The sequence below is a fragment of the Mercenaria mercenaria genome, chromosome 16 (genome assembly GCF_021730395.1).
Source record: "Mercenaria mercenaria strain notata chromosome 16, MADL_Memer_1, whole genome shotgun sequence".
Taxonomy (NCBI): Eukaryota; Metazoa; Mollusca; class Bivalvia; order Venerida; family Veneridae; genus Mercenaria; species Mercenaria mercenaria.
The window spans coordinates 18,478,446-18,491,455 of record NC_069376.1 but is presented as its reverse complement, the minus strand read 5'-3'; the positions used below and the strand labels follow the sequence as shown (position 1 = coordinate 18,491,455).

Below are 13,010 nucleotides of genomic sequence, written 5' to 3'. Positions count from 1 at the left end.
CTTGACCTTCGATTGAATGACCCCAAAAACTTTAAGGGTCATCTACTCCAAATGCCCTATCATCCTACGAAGACTGAAGGTTCTAGGTCAAATGGTTCTCCAGATATTGATCGGAAATGAAGTATGACGGACGGGCGGAGCGGGCAAAAACAATATGTCTCCCCCAGCGGAGGTAGACATAAATATGAAAGTTCATACAGGTTCTTGTTCTTTGCGCAGTCAAGATCAAGAAAAGTTTTATGATAGATTTTTTTTACAAGTCATTTTTTGTAGTTCAGTAGGTTAATGACTTTAACATTGATTGGTATGTATATTTGTTATACATGTAGCAAGTATCTCTGAAACTGAGAGAACAAGAGCTGTCACAGGAGACAGCGTGACCAACTATTTCCGATGCTTGACAGTAAAATATCACACATCTGAGGAAGCTGGAGCTGTCACTGGAGTGGTTTATTGACTTCAACGTGGATGACGTTATCGGACAATACTTTCCAAATTTATCTAACATTTACAGAAATAGAGTGAAAGTATAAAAATATTTCTTATCTAATTATATTAACTGGATAACCAGTGTTCAGAAGCTGACTACTTATTTTGTTATAAATTTATACCTTTTGTTAATTTGAACTATTGTGGATAAAATAAAAATAGTAAAATTGCACAGAAACGTTCGTTCTACATACACCCGACATCCCAGAATTGACGGCATCACAACAGGCTGAACCGAAAGATAGTGTCTGTAGAGCTGGCTAAGGATGCATGACACCTTATTTTACTTTATTTTCGTTTAAAAAAAAATATATAAAACTCACTACCTTAGGACTGCTAATTTAAACATCAATGTCAATACCTTAAAATATATGAGTCTGTAAACTTCCACCTTAAAAATGATAAAACAGCCACCTTAAGATGACTTAAGGTTAATTCTTTTAGTAAAAGAACATACAGTTTTGTTTCAACAGCGCTACACCTTTAAAAACGTAAGTTCACCTTTAAAATTCTTGAAAAATATAGCGAATACAAAATTGATAGAATTGTTACTTCTGAATGAATTTTGTATTATAATATTATCGGATTGTGGTGGTGCTTGATGCATTAGTGTGGTTGTGCTCAACTTAAATAAAATTATCCGAGCAATAATATATCCATTAAAACATGCCCAGATCTGTTTTTCTATTAAATTTTGTGTGTTTTATGCAACGAATCATTTTCCTGATTTCACAATTATTACGTCATAGCGTTAAACGGCAAAACGGTGCTCCTGAAAAGAAACCAACATAAAACAGCCAAATGTATGATGGATGTCGTAAATGATGTATATAAAAATCTTTGATATCATGTTAGACTTCTCAAACAGTGATTTGCTCTTGAATAATATCACTGTTTTTCGTTTAAGTACACATTTATATATCACTCGGGCTGTGCATTCATGATATAGATTATATCCTTCGCATCTTAACTCCAATGATTTTATTCTATCAAAAAACACTGTTTGTGATATTTCATTTATTAACAAGAAGCCTAAATGAGTGATTGTATAAAACTATATATATATATATATATATATAGTTTTGGTGTTGTCGACTGATTCGTAAGAATCAGTTAGAAATAGATCAAAGATATTCTCATTTCTGGCGGACACTTTGGCACTTTGTTGCAAGTTGAAGAACTATCCTATAAAAATACACTCAAAATTGAACAAGTGTGCATTTGGACTTCGGGTACTCAGATCTCAAATCTTCAAGGACAGTTATTTTTTTCATAAGTGATTATTTTTAAGTAACATAAATGCTTCGGGAAGTGGATTCAGATTCAAGGTAGGAAAAATGTTACGGTTGCTTAGTTAATCTACTTTAATTTGTTGTTGGATTTAACAATTTATGAACAGAACAGATGGCAGTATTAAACAGACATTGCAACCAAAATTTTACAAGATGATCATTATATATTTATATAAATGTGCCCTAGAAGGAACTTTTGCTATGCTTTAACTTGTTTAATCTAAGGATTCTGTAAGTGAAAATCAGTAGCTTGCTCGGCCACAAAGTTTACGTGCTAGGCAATCATGTATTTTTAGCGATGCCTTGGTAATCTTTACGATACCACTAACCGTACTTATCACACAAGATGCCCGCCTGTTCCTTGGTTACTTCGTAATTGCAATACCCATATGGAGAATGGAACTTAGATGTATTTGTTTCAGATCAGTTATCAAGGTTATTAGTGTGAGTATTCCGAGGTCAACAAGCAGTGAACTTATATGATTATAATGTAACATCATCAAACTAGTACATTGCTTACTACTTCAAATACCGCTTCGAGGCATTCGGATTTGAAATAGTCTTGAATCCCCTTCAAACTATCGAGGAAAATCAGTATTTTATGACTTAATCATAAAATACACCAAATGTAAAAATGTCTTTACAAGTTATTTCAACTGTAAACTCTTTCCCTTTTATATCCTATTCTAGATATTCATTCTTATATTTCACACTCCAAAGAACTCAAGGTTAATCCTTTCGTTTTATGAACAGTCCCTGAAACTCCTGTCATGTTCCTTCGGTTAATTTATAATGTACACGCCTTAGAACTCATGTTATGTCCCTTGCAGTTATCATTAACACTCTTACGTTTGATTTATAATTGACACTCCCCACAACTTACGTTATTTATATCCCTTCAGTTTTATTCATAATGTACACTCCTAGAAGTTCCATTATTCCCTTCCGGGAGGTTAAATTACACTATAAGAATTCAGTTCCTTCTACATTTCATATAAACAATGAAACCTTGAGACCTCATTTTTAACCTACTTTCGAGAATTTCAATGAAAACCAAGGATGCTCATTGTCTTCTTAGGCCTAAAAAATTTTTGCTTCCGGTAACATGCTCAAAAAAATTAGGGTAGGTAGGTCGGATTTTTTTTATTATTAAGGGAGATTTTTCGGAAATTATTTTTGTGTTAAAAAATAAATACAAGTAAGTCGGTTATGCCTTTAGAACATCAGGAAGTTGATTTCTAATATCACTGACCAAATTTAAAGCATAAATAGTGCAGTTTGGCAAATTTTTGTCAAGAAGTTGAAACAATTATTCTCCAAGGCCATAAAAACATTTAGGGTCGGGCCAAAAATTTAGAGTAGGTCGGGATACCGGAAACAAACAATTCTTTTACGCCTGATAAAAATTTGGGATGTTATGTTACATATTAGAAAATTTATCTGATATTTCACTAAACTAAAACCTGGAAATTCACTATTAAATGGTTTAGATTTTTTCCTGAATACAATAAGCAATACAATAAGCAATAAAACTATGCCGAACATAAATTCCATGACTAATGATACAGATTTCATCAACAGTATGGAACTACATTTTGGACTACTTCATATGTAAAACTGAGTAGTCGCTTCCTGTTTGGTGTAATAAGTCCTGGATCTACAATAATTACTTGTACAATAAGTACTTTAGATATTCTCTGCTTGATTAAATTCTCTTTTCACAATTACTTTCAAATGAAAACATTTTTTTCCTTAACTTTCAAAAATGGAATATTATATGTGAAGATGTGCTCCTTAACACTCTCTAGTCCCCAGGCAGTAATGAACTTTTACAAAACTTTTTACGCGATAAATTCCTTGAGTAGCTCGTATTTGTTTGTTGACAACATTGGCCAGTCTTTAAGCATTTTTCTGGAGAATTCAGTCTCGTTTTCAGAAAGGTCACGTAAATTAGTTAAAAGGTTGAATATTCTGTAAAGACGAGAACCAGGCCCTCCAGGCCGGATGCAGAGCAGATGCTGTAAACATGCGACCAGTTTCTCTTGAATCCGTTCCACTTTTTGAGGTTCTTCAAGCGTACATCGATCTACAAAGTAAAAGATAATGAAAGTGACTCCTCTTTAAAATCTAAACACGAAACGAATCGAACTTAAAACTCTCATGTTGCTTCTGAACAAAAATATTTATTGCCTCGTTTTGAAACTGAATTTCTTTGACTGATCTTCAAACCTTGAAGCATAGTTGCATTGTTCAAAAACCTTTCTGTACAACCAGTCTGTTCAATCTGAAGGAAATAGTCATTATCGCACTCTCAGATTGGTTGTACAGTCACCATTTCTCTGGCAATGACCGTCCGCTTTGGATATTAAGAAAACTTTGTGATAGCCCCTTCGAGCCCTAACTGTAACTTTGACCTTCAAGATAGAAGCTTAAGACTTGCGCGCGACACTTCATCTTATGTAAATAAACATTTATGTCAAATAAAAACTAAAGCTATCAAAGAAGATAGCGGGTGTTTGATACTGAAATAGGGTATAACCAAGGAAACTAGAGCTATCTGAAGGAAAATAGGACTGATATTATGCATGTTTCTGTAACGTCATGGACAAGCTATGACCTAAGAGTGACCTTCACGTTTGAGCTAAGTGTCTGGTATTTGCGTGCGAAACTGTTCACCTCAAAGTAAAGCGTAAAGTTAAAACTATTCGCATCAAAAACTGCTGCGCAAAGTGTGTATGTGGTAAAAGACAAGCCTAAATTACAAAGAGCAAGGTTAAAGAAATACCTGAAAATGTTGTCACTATCCCCCTTATGACACTTTCTTCTTGAACTGTTAAATCCAGGTCTCGAACTGATTGGCCGAATTTAAACTTTGACAAAATAAAGTGTATGGGAACAATCCGTGCCAGCTCCTCCATGTGTATTTCCTTGCCCCAAGGGGTAGTCAATACCCTCCTCTCCATATCAAAATTCCTGAGAATGCCCCTATATCCACCGAATAATGTGTTTTCCGTCCTGGAAGCTAAAATATATTCATGTCATTATCAACATGTTACTTTTCAACATCCATAACATAAGTGTACTTGATACTGTTTCAACAAAGTGAAAACTATCATTAAGTCATAACATACTTATCGTTTGCTCACATACTCATTGTAAACACTATCTTTGACAAAAACATTAAACGTCATAACTATCTGTTGCTCACACACAAAGTCATAACTATCATTTGCTCATAAATGCAAAGTCATAACTATGCTTTTCTCATAAATGCAAAGTCATAACTATGCTTTGCTCATAAATGCAAAGTCATAACTATGCTTTGCTCATAAATGCAAAGTCATAACTATGCTTTTCTCATAAATGCAAAGTCATAACTATGCTTTGCTCATAAATGCAAAGTCATAACTATGCTTTGCTCATAAATGCAAAGTCATAACTATGCTTTGCTCATAAACGCAAAGTCATAACTATGCTTTGCTCATAAATGCAAAGTCAAAAGTTTCCTTAAGTCACCATAAATGCATAATCAAATTATCATTTGTTCACAAACGCATAGTCAAAACTAAAGTCATGACTTTCCTTTTCTACAAAGTAAAAACTAAATAAGTATTTAATCCTTTGCTCACAATATCATAACTTTATCATTACTATCCTTTCTCACAAACGCACACTTTGCTCATAAACGCAAAGTCAAAACTACCATTTACTAACAATATGTGTTCAGTTGTGACGCAAACACATGCACCCGATATGGATTTTTTACGTCAATATCGAAAAATATTGACGTCTCCACTCGTATTGTAAGTATACGGAGACTGAAAATATGCATATAATAATATATGATATATGAGACAGAAGGCCTTGGAAACTTATGAGAGAATTTTTCATTCCGTCCAAGCCTCCTTGTGTTTCGGTGTACCTTTTGTTAAAGTTATAGCGCCTCTCAGATTATTACCTTTTATTAAATTAGCCTGATCATTCATTGATAGCGATTTGAATCCTGGTATAGCCTTGGCAAAACTAACAATAAATGAGATCTTTTTCTCGAAAAATGTGAACGCATCGCTAATGTGTTCAATTCTGCCATCCAAATCAATGCCAGTTATACTGTAAAACTCGTCAAATTCCGCTTTGGACAATCCCATGTCACCGAAAAGTTCTTTTTTCATATGGTATTTTTCCTGTAATACAATGACTAACATATTAGCTTTCTGTGCTCTTAAAGATAGTAAGTCTCCAGATATAATCATAACAAACAAGATATAAAACAGAATTAATATAGAGGGAAATTATCTTTTTTATCTCATCAAAAACAGTTTGTTTTTTTTAAAAAATTCTGATAATTTTGAAAATTAGGCCATGATCAAACATTTATTGGGGGTCTCAGCAGCTTTGAAGATCTCTGACTTCGATTCAGTTGCCCTTCAGCGTTGTGTGTTCGAAATCTTGCTTGCGATGAAGCGTTATCAATTTTAAAGAATCACCCAGCTGGCTTACGGAAGGCCGGTGGTTCTACCTAGGTGCCGGCTCGAAGCCCGGAGAGGCACCCAAAGTGTTCAAAAGCTTGAAAAATTACCATAGGACCTAAATTTGGCCGGTATGACTATACACCCAACAAAAACAAAACAAAGAAAAATGATCTAACTTTTGCGACTGACAGACTGACAGTCGGACGGGAAGAGGTGGTCAAACGGGACAATAGAATAACGTTATTGGTTTCTATCGGAATACTATGTACTAAATTTCATTCACAACTTATTGATTTTAAGCTGACTTTAGTTGGATACACTTTTTGTTTAACTTCCTGTTTACATATCGACCACTTTTCGTGATATATCAACAAAATAAAAGAATATAGATATTTGCATGGTATGTTCTATCAGTGCACAAAAAATTCCTGTAAAAATATCTTGTACATATCCCAAGATCCACTTTTTTGACCGACGTACGAATGAACAGACGGGGTGAAACCCTAATACTTTATCTACGGTAAAGAAAGGTTATATAGGGACCAATTAATATGTCTCTTCCGACAATAAAAGAAACTGCACGTGCTTAAATACATGTTTCCGTTGGAAATCGAAAATTACATATACATGTACACATTTCCTGTATTATCTAATATATGAAGACGAAATGAGTTACCAGATACTCTGTTTGCTTTTGTTTAATGACTTCTGTGGGGATGTGACGAAAATCATCAAAGTCCGCACTAGTCTGTGATTCCGTCAAGGTTCTCACAATTGAATCGATTTCCTACAATTTTAAAAGAAAAAGTAAAAATCTTGCAATCTCATTTCATGGCAGTCTAATTCTTTTATAACTGTAGCTTATCATAAAGTTGTTTTTAACAGAACATGGTTCATAAAAATATGAATAAACATGGGTTTATCACAACAGCTCTCGATGTCTGGCGAATTTTACCGAGGCCGCATGCCGGGGGTCAATTAAACATATCCCGGATTCGCTGCATGGCTATAAGCATTGGCATAGAATCTGAAAATAATTTACTAAATGTTACATTTATTATTCACAGATTCGAAGCTGTGCTTTTAAAAATTACATAATAAGCTGTTTCTGCAACCAACATTACAGAAATTAAATACGTTGCATATATCTACTATGCACGAGTTCTGCAGGCCCATTAATGTATAGTCTCTTCCATTTTTATTGACCCGTATGTATTACTCACGTTCAGAGCGAGAACAAAATCAAAGCCCTGAAAGCACTAATAGAGCTAATTGAGTAATATTTTAACCGATACACCTGAAGAATAAACATTTCATTGTGAATTCACTGGTCATGATTTTAAAAATGTTGGTAGAGGGTCGCAAGGCAAAACAAAATGGATATTTAACCCTCTTGCTGTGAACTTACCTTCAAGGAAACTATGCTGTTTTGATTGGTCAGGCTTGAAATTGTGCTTGGTTTCGCTTTTTTCGCCGGTATAGAAGGATTATCGTAATCTGACCGACAACTAGTGGAAATTTCAGATTCTACAGTTGCCAGTGGACTTGTGATATCTTCAGGCGAGCTTATTCCAAACTCTAGGATAAAACAACATTTATTTTCATTTTCGAAATTTGGAGAGAGAGAAAACATGCCAATGTATTTTAATATTTTCTTTGTGAACATATATCAATGCGGTGAATAATTAAATTATATAACTTAATTACTAAGTGATTTTATTTAAACATACCTTTGTCGAATTGTCTTCAGTCTACAACATTCCATGCTATTCTATATTCTATGATACCAAGCAAACCTTACCTTAAAATCATAAATGTATCAAAAATCGTGAATTCTTACCTAAACCGGAAGCAGATGACGGACTACTTTCAATAATGCGGGCCATGGCTACGTCGATTAGATTGTCGATGGATTCTAATTTTTTCACCTGATTGATGTTTTTGGTCTAATGATTTAATGTGTATCGACCTATTTTGATAGCTAAAAAGAAAGATGGTTAAAGGTTTTTTTATGCTGAAATGTAACTATCTCAATAACGTTTTGAGCTTAAACCTTGAGACGACAAAAGTGTTTAAAACTACATTTACAACCCACTTGTAAGTTTGAAAAGCTTCTTCTGACAACATTTTGCCTTTCGTTTCTTGAAATAAAACGCTTGTATGGTAACAACCATGCAGACCTAATGTAAAAAACATGCATTATAGTCTGAAATTATCACATAAAGTTAATATTTACTTAAAGAAACATTAAGGAAAATACCCATACCATCCTTAGACATTCCTGATTTGAGACATCTCTTATATCTGCATGACGCGCAGCCATTTTTAATCGGGCCTCGCTCCCATTCTTCTCTCATGTCCGGTTTACATTTACACTTGTAACTCACTTCCTTTTTCTTTAAAGTTCTTCTGAAGAAACCCTTTAATTACAAACAAAACATAAACTGTACAAATAGTGGACCAGCTTTTTCTTTAACCGTAAATTAAATTAAGTAATGAAATACAAATTTGTGTTGTATGAATAGATAATTGAAAAAAGGTAACTAATGTTAATTCAGTATAAGGTATTCTCAAATTATTCAATACAGTGACGGAATGATCAAACTTTGATAAATTCGTTCGAAATATCCACATTTTACGGTAGCCATTCTATTTCCACGGCAACAGAAAAACGAATGGTGGGTCATATTGAAAAACTAAATCATTGATCATTTTATTTTTAATGTATATCTAAATTATATTGACTTAATTTTGGATCAAAATTTCTTTGCTTTCAAAGAATGAAAGAAAATAAATCTGAAAAGAACATAAAAATGAAATGCTAATTCAAACTGTTTGCTGAATAGCACATCCTATGACAAGTTATCTAAATATTTGAGTTTCTTCAATACCCATAATATTGTTAGAGACGAAAACAGACGAACTAAGTCGATGCAAAACGGAAATCGACAGAAATGGATTTAGATAAACTAAGATATGTGTTTTGAATCGAAGATCATACGATAATAAAATTTGGTTGATTACCTTGCAAGCTTCGCATGTATTTGCTCCGTAATGAAATCCGGAAGATTTTTCATCACAGATACTGCATGGCGGAAGTATCGGCTCCGGGGGCGGGTCTGGATTCTTTATTCTCTTCCGCGTCTTTTTTACTTTCGGTGTTACATTACTTGGACTTTCAACTTGCGGGATGCAGCTGTTAGAACTCACTGAGCCAGAAACGGTATGTTCCGGCACCGGACGGGAATTAATTGAGACAAGGACATTCTGAACCTGTTCGTGTTGTGTTGCATATAAGCAAACGTTCAACTGGTCTACATTCACAGAATTGCTGGTTTCATTTCTGTCGTCCTGTTTTTCTAAATTAACAGGCAAAAGATTGAGAATTTCCCCCTTAGAACTATCATTATCGGTAGTCTCTATGGTTACACGGTGTCCGTAAAGCAATGTATCACAGGTTGCACTGTTTTCTGAACTCGTATCTACACTATCTGTCCCAGTATTCTTTGTAATGTCTTCATTTAGCTGCAATATATTCACTGAATCTGAATTATTCTGCAGGATTGCTGTCCCGGGATCGTCAGTTGATGTTACTTCCAAAACCGGAAGTGGAGAAGCGTATTGTAACGCATGCTCTATCACACTGGACAAATCGTCGTCCATGTTTGAGTATGGTATGAATCGTGGGTCCAAAGTATCTTTTTCTGTAATAAGATTTATTTTGTTTTAAAAATGAAAGCAAAATGATCATCTTGGAAGAATTCAGACTGTAAGTTATAATGGGGGAGAGTTCATAAGCTGCTTTTCACAATAAGACAGAGACAGGACCAAAACTCATTATGCAAAATTAATGCATTTTTTCAACAAACAGAATCTGTTGGGTATCATATATTGTTTTACATGTATGGAATTGCATCATATATTAATTTGCGGAATTAAACAGCTCTGAAGGTAACTATTTGAAAATACGGAGCGTAGCCTCTATTGATAAATTGGGAGCAATATAAGTCCAAAGCAATATAACTGTCAGTGTTGAAATCATAGTTCGGAGTCTAAAGTTACTGAGCAGGAACTATTTTCTAATTACCAGACAAACAATATACATGAAGAACATACCCATCATATAATACGTCCATCTGACAAATTTTTAACATGGCTTGAACCGTTGCACTAAGAAACACTGTGCTTTTGACCTTTGACCAAGTAGTTTTGCAAAGACACTGAAACCTCGACATTTGACCCACTTACCTAAAAAGCTGATCAGGGCCATATACTGCATATTAGCACATGCTATGTGCCAATAAAGTTTGAAAGTTGTAAGTAAATGGGTTATCAAAATACTGAACGGAAAAAGCTTTTACTTACTGTCATTGTCACTAGCAACCTAAACAGCAACAGGTGTTACTCCATGCCTACTGGCAATGTGTCTACAAAGTTTGAAGGGGCCTCCGCGGCCAAGTGGTTAAGGCCGCTGACTTCAAATCACTTGCCTCTCATCGATGCGGTTTCGGGTCTCACTCAGGGCGTTGAATTCTTCATGTGACGAAAGGTCGGTGGTTCTACCAGAGTGCCCGCTCGTGAAGAAATAATGCACGGAGGGGCACCTGGGGTCTTCCTCCACCATCAAAGCTGGAGAGTCGCCATATGACCTAAAATGTGTCGGCGCGACGTTAAACCCAACCAGAGTTTGAAATCTGCAGAAAATGGGATTATCAAGATATTGAGCGGAAAACTGTTTTGCAAAATCAGTCATTGTTAACTTGATCTTTGAACCATTAAGGATGTGATCGGATCATTTTTTTTCTTCAGGATATCCGCCATTTTGGAAAAAAAAATGTTTCTTCGAATATTTCTTTCTATCAATTAAAATATGGTTAAAAATGTACAATTTGACCAAACAGATTCTTCTTATTGCGGATTTTTACCCTAGTTTCTGAATGGCATTTGTCTAAAATTGATGTAAGATGCACAATGGCGTAGGGTTCGGTAATTGAAAATATCTATTAAAGGAGATCAGGTTCGGTTCTGATATTTTTCTGACTGATATATTTAACTCTAAGCTACAGTTGAAATAAAAATTGATATTATCTAAGAAATATAAAGTAAAAAAAAGACAAATTCAGTTTTCATTTAGTTTTTTTAATGTTTTTTTTTCTTAATAATTCGCGGTGATCCCCAACTGTTTTCTCTCTCCATTTTTACAGTTGTGTGCCATTATAACTGCAAAATATTCTTAAAGTTTTAACGGCAGAATTTTTTTAGATTAGAAATGTACCTGCATGCACGCCATTTGTGGCAGAACCTCTAAAACTACTAACTATATATATATATATATACCCTTGAATGCGGACGAATATTTTCTTTAAAAATAAAAATCTGAATTCTTGTATTCAGCATGAAAAACGTGTTACCGGCTTTTATTGGTTCACTTTGTACATGCTTCATAAGGGTGAAATGCTCAGTGCTTGTCCCAGTTAATAACCGGACGTCCGGCATTTCAATAGAATCAACAGGTATTTGAGATAACACAAGGTAACAATATACGACAACATAATGAATGACCTATATAAATTATGTTTGAAATAAAAATGTTGTTATAACAACTAGTAATATTTACTTTCCAGAGAAAGTGACAAAAATATATTCTTACCGTCCTTGCTTTTAACCTTCCGTTTCGCTGTTAAACCTCTGTGTCACGTGACTAACCAGGTGATATACAGTGGCGTACAAAGCAGGGACTACACTACTTATGATAGTACCATACAATATATCCTTGCATGAAATAGATATTAATTCTATAGCCCAAACCTGTCAAGACACACGCGCGTGTGTCAAACGCAATTCGGCCCTAGATCACGCTCACACGCCTACTATTCCAAGTCACGCGCATTTTAAAGGTCCATTACTAAGGGAAAGTGAGTTGGCAATTTTTTTCATAGCCAGTGCATAGACTTCTGCAAGACACTAAATAATGAAGATTGGCAGGTCAAAATTTACAGAAGGTCTTTGGAACTCAAAGAAATGTATGTGTATTATGTTGAAATTTCAATGAATCGACAGAATGACCCCCCAGGTCTTTTTAACTTTCTTCATACTTCATAGAAAAATAATTGTACATATACTGCGATTTATTTCGAATTTCTACATACCAACTTTCATTTTCCAATAAAATGAAATAGTTTCTGTGCTTTTTAAAAGAAATTAAAATGTTCACTTTCCTTAGTATTGGACCTTTAAAGAATAAAACAATCAAAATTTGTTTCGTAGAAAATCATTTAATCAAACATGCCCGGCGATGTTAACAATGTGTTTTTATAATGTTTCATACCGTATAGTAACCGGTGAAACGTGTATTCTCTACCGTATTTAAATTAACATCACAAAAAGTAAATATGGAGGGAGATGATTCAAAACCAAGTCTATTTTGTGTTGAAATAGCTAAATTTTCTATGTGAGGGCGTCTCCGGATTCTAGGGGTTTTCACCTCCCAGAACTCTCATGACGGTCAACTGCGCCTTTAAACTCTGATCCCACTCGTGGCTTTTGTAGAGCCTTGACAGCTATTGTAGGCGTACGAGCAGGGGCAGCTGCCCTAGTACTTTGACGGTAGGGACGGACAACAGTTGTGATCTAGGCCACAGACGAATAAAAACAAAATTTTTGAAAAGCATTTATTAAGTACGAATGTTGAGTAACTACCTTTATGTAAACAGTAGTTTGAAATTGCTTATTGTTAATGGGTAAGTTTTTAGCCGCG

General features: G+C 34.7%; 1 pseudogene; it reads right to left on the bottom strand.

Moving 5' to 3' along the window:
• Positions 1-2,251: 2,251 nt before the first annotated feature.
• Positions 2,252-12,144, bottom strand: LOC123540189 (nuclear receptor ROR-beta-like; annotated as a pseudogene).
• Between the last annotated feature and the right edge of the window lie 866 nt (positions 12,145-13,010).